Source organism: Aulonocara stuartgranti, assembly GCF_965226115.1.
Source record: "Aulonocara stuartgranti genome assembly, chromosome: 23".
NCBI lineage: Eukaryota > Metazoa > Chordata > Actinopteri > Cichliformes > Cichlidae > Aulonocara > Aulonocara stuartgranti.
In genome coordinates this window covers 37,095,929-37,100,408 of record NC_138958.1, presented here as the reverse complement: position 1 = coordinate 37,100,408, position 4,480 = coordinate 37,095,929, and the positions used below count along the sequence as shown (strand labels likewise).

Genomic DNA, 4,480 nt, shown 5'->3' with positions numbered 1-4,480 from the left:
AAAGTCCTGAGTTTGATTCCACCATCCGGCCAAGGCTTTTCTGTGTGGAGTGAAAAGAATGGGTTTTCTTTGGGTACTCTGGTTTCCTCCCACAATCCAAATGCACACTCTAAGAAATAAAATGTTGTATTTACTCCACCCAGTTATGTCAACCGGTTCCACACAACTGGGTTAGTGAAATATAAAATGTATGATACATTTAATTTGAACAAGAAATTTTAAGTACATCTGATAAGATTTGGATAATTAAATGCAAATCAAAAGAATCATGTTGTATTAGCTGAATATCATAATGTTGATATAACTAACCTTGTTGATTTAAATTGAGAAGACTAAATAAAACCTACTCAACCAAAACAAGCTCTACTTACTTTGAGAAATAACATGTTGTATTTACTCCACCCAGTTATGTCAACCGGTTCCACACAACTGGGTTAGTGAAATATAAAATGTATGATATATTTAATTTGAACAACAAATTTTAAGTAAATCTGATAAATCTACTCACCCAAAACACGCTCTACTGAAACTATAGGATTAAATCACTTTAACAGAATTGCAACTTAGTCTATTTAAGTTTGTAAATTAAATAAATCGAACACAAGTTTATTCAGTTAACCTAACTTTAATAACACTTTGTGTAAAACTTGTTGAAGCACACTTTGAGCAATTCAAATGCTTCTAGATCTTTTTCCCCCAAACAATCTTTACATATATTCAAGTGCATTTTAGGTGCAGGAAGACAAGATACAGAATGTCATGTTAAACTGAAATGATTAAAACTGGAAAGTGTTGTGATTCCAACATTTTTAACATTAACATGACTTAATTTAAACTTGATTGGGCTACAATGAAAAGCCCACAATACAGCCCTGCAAACAGCAGGTAGAAATTACTTTTGTGTCATTTTTGTCCATATTTAGAAAAATAACCTTTGCTTCAAAACTTAAACTGAAGTCCAAAGTTAGGAGCAGTCTTTTTCAGTGTAGTTGGATGTTGGTAAAGGTTCAAGAACAAAGAACGCAGAAAAGTGAAAGGCCTTGCAGAAGTTCTTGTGGCAATTCAAACTGAACAGTTTATGAAGTGCAAGGAGAAGGGTTCGAGAACCTTAAAGTTCAGTGTCCTCTATAGTTCACTGCAGGCTGTTTCACTCAAGCAGTTTGTTTTTCAGAACCTGCACCTTCATGGATAGGTTGTTCCCATCCAACTCCATCAGCACCTTCTGAAGAAATTCAAATGTGTATTTCAGGTGCTTTGGGTAGCTCAGATTTAGACTATAGATTAGTCCAAGCAGGAGGGCACAACCCTTTGCCACATCACTAAGAGCTTGCAGCACAGTGCATCCTTCTATGATGACACCAATGTCCTCAGGTGTATCTGCAGAGTTTGCTCTCATGTCTGACAACATAGACTCCCAAAGTCAGCTGCTCTGTTTCTCTGCTTGCACCAAGATCCACATCCTTTAAATAAAAATTAAAAAAAGATAAGTTAATTGCGTACATATACATATGGACAAGTAAGTCCACCTTCCATTTCCAATCCCAAATTTAAAAAAGGAAAATAACTGATCGTTTTCCTTTTTTAACTTACCAAGAATTCCTTGAACAGGTCATCTGGCTTTTCATTTAAGTAGACACAGACAGCTTTCAGAATGCATTCCTGTCAAACATCAACGCTGGGATTCTGGTGGAGATAAGAACTCAATATGAGAGAAGTTTCCTATTTTGGTTCCTTTCAACCTCTTTACAAAACAAAGTCAAAAATATTAACACATAGCAGATATGTGATTAAGCAATGTTTCATAACTCACATCAGTGATGTGCAGTGAGGTTCATGATTGGTAAGGCACTGACTCCTCTGTGTCAGATTAACAAATATATGAACCCAAAAATCGAAGCTTTTCAATTTTGACATTACGTGAAAGCTTTCATTTTTGCTTTAATCAATTCTAGATTGTTCAACAATATATTTAATAATTGTGCCCCTAAAAATATTAAAATTAAATAGAAGATTAGAACTGGGCAATATGGACTTAAAATCCTATCATGACATTTTGTGGATAACAATAAGTCTGTGAAGGTTCACAGTCATCCAGGTCATCGTAGTCTAAGGAGCTTGGAAAGAAAAGTGAAGCTTCTTCAGTGAAGATTTCTGACACTAAACCAGAAATCAACATGGAGTCGAATTCTTTCAAACAATGTAGCAACTTAATTGATGCACATTTCTAAAATACACTACACATTCATTTCATTCTTCAAACTACAGGATCGCTGGCGCTCCCAGTGGTCATTACTGATGTCAGGGAGCAGGTGCGGTAGATGTTGGGAGTAATTTTAAAACTGTCGGTCTTAGTAGGCAAGTCTCATCTTAACAAGAATCGCAAAAGATTTTGGAAAATTACACCGAAGCAGGTTCAACAATATTTGTTAAATGTTTTCATACTTCTAACATGTGAGAGAGGTATACAAGCTAGAGTGTTAAAAAATTTGCCAGGCATCATTTGTTTAAAAAAAATGCAAAAGTATTCCCGAAAGTGTCAGATGTGTATCAGTTAGTATACATTAATCAAATTTGTCATCCTTAAATTGTTGAACTTACCAAATAATCCTCAGATGGCGATGGATTCTATCCAGGATGCTAAGCATATGCAAGTCTCAGTTGAAAATGGCGGATGATCAAACTTCCACACTGCACATGTGCAAACTCAGAAGTACGGAGAGCCTATTAGGACAATCCTCTTTAAATTAAAGTGCTCTTCATTTTAAATGAACTTTTTACATTGGATTTAATTTACTGCATTTTGTTGTATTGAAATATTATGTTGTTAATTAAATTCAAAACAACATACTTGTCTTTAAAGTTAAAAATCAATTGGTGGCATTAGTTTTAACATGAAGCATTTACATAATGCTACCAACATCAGTGTGTCATTTCTTAGAGTGCATGCAGTTATTCGGGTTAGGTTAACTGGTGCTTCTAAATTGGCTGCAGATGAGAGTGTGAGTGCGAATGGTTGTCTGTCTCTAAGTGTTACCCCTGCCACAGAGTGGTGAGCCCCCCTTCCTATGGTAGCTGGGATTGGTTCGTGCTCCCCTCCCTGATCTTGATAAAAAAAAATAAAAATAAGCAGAAGAGGATGGATAGTGTGTTACTTTTATGGACTTAAAAAGCTTTGACTATAAAATATCTTCTGAAATGATGTGACAATGGTACAGTGTTCTCTTACAGTAGAAAATAACCTTACTGATACCAAACAAATTCTCCAGGGGAATCTTCAGGAAATTAATTGACTGTTCTTAAAAACTTTCCTCATCCCAATCCGATCAAATTGAAATGGATCAAGTGGAACAAGCCCACTCCACAGAGGACCCACCCTTCAATCCACTACCACAGAACATGAGTGCACATCCCCCACATGGTAGCAACGCAGGAGATTTTAAGTTTGTAATTAATTATTGTAACGGCTAAAAAAATATGAGTATATTTTATACAGCAGTTAATCTTAGACAGGTGTAAAAACTTTTTAAATCAAAGCCTCTTAGAGATCTCTACTGTGCTTTAGAAAGCCATTATTTGAAAAAAAGATGATTAAAGCTGATAATAGAAACAATTAATTCAACCCTGTGCTTTGATTCTGACAGTTAAGCAATCTATTAATTTGTTCATTTATCCATTCACTTTTTTCACCAGCCATAAATACGGATTTAGCCATTTCACTCCATTTATAGACACATAAATCAAATTAAACCGAATGCAACATCTGCTAAAAGTGCACTTGATGGTAGACAGCAATGGTCTTTGTAATCCAAACACAGTTAGTCCTTGATGTTGATGAAGGCAGCAGACGTCTCGGCAGTTTTGAACCAGAGTGGCAATTGTTACTTTGGTCTCCCGAGGCCAGAAGTAAAAGTAGCAGCCATCTATTTTAAATGGTTTGAGGAGAATGAAGGAGGGAGGGAGAGAAAAGATCTATAAGACAATTAGAGGCTGGATTTCCACTTCAGTGGAAGCAGTATTTTTATGTGTGTGTGTGTCTGCGTGCACGCATGGATGATGTTGTCTCTTGTGTGTGAATCAAGAGGCTGGGAAATAATTTATCTTATATTTACTCAAATATAAGAACTTTCTTTTTTAGTTGTAAACAAAATCTCAGCTGTTTTAACATTTATTTATTTTTTTTGTTTGTTTTAATGAAGTAGACCTTAGAAAGTAAAACTGCAGGGGGAAGGGGCGAAACGCACAGTGAATAATACAAATCACTTTACTGACGTCTTCAAAAGTCGTCATCGCTTCAGAGAACTGCAATGCGGTAGAAGAAAGTGGGCTTGATTTGCAAGTTTGTTTTCTCCCTCGTCATCTGTCATTCAGAAAATTAAAAAAAATGGGGCTCAGCTGTTTTTTCTCTTAAGAAATAATTGTTGTCTAACAGCTGTCATCGCGCCACATGTAGCCCTATTGTTGGAACGATGTGGAGAGAAGA

The 4,480-nt window shown here is 35.8% G+C and overlaps 1 long non-coding RNA gene across 1 annotated transcript; it reads right to left on the bottom strand.

Moving 5' to 3' along the window:
- Window positions 1-401: 401 nt before the first annotated feature.
- On the bottom strand, window positions 402-3,113 carry LOC309699835. The gene is made up of 3 exons (XR_014274501.1): window positions 2,599-3,113; window positions 1,591-1,683; window positions 402-1,460 (listed from the first exon to the last, which is right to left on the bottom strand). It is a non-coding gene; the product is annotated as an uncharacterized lncRNA (long non-coding RNA).
- Between the last annotated feature and the right edge of the window lie 1,367 nt (window positions 3,114-4,480).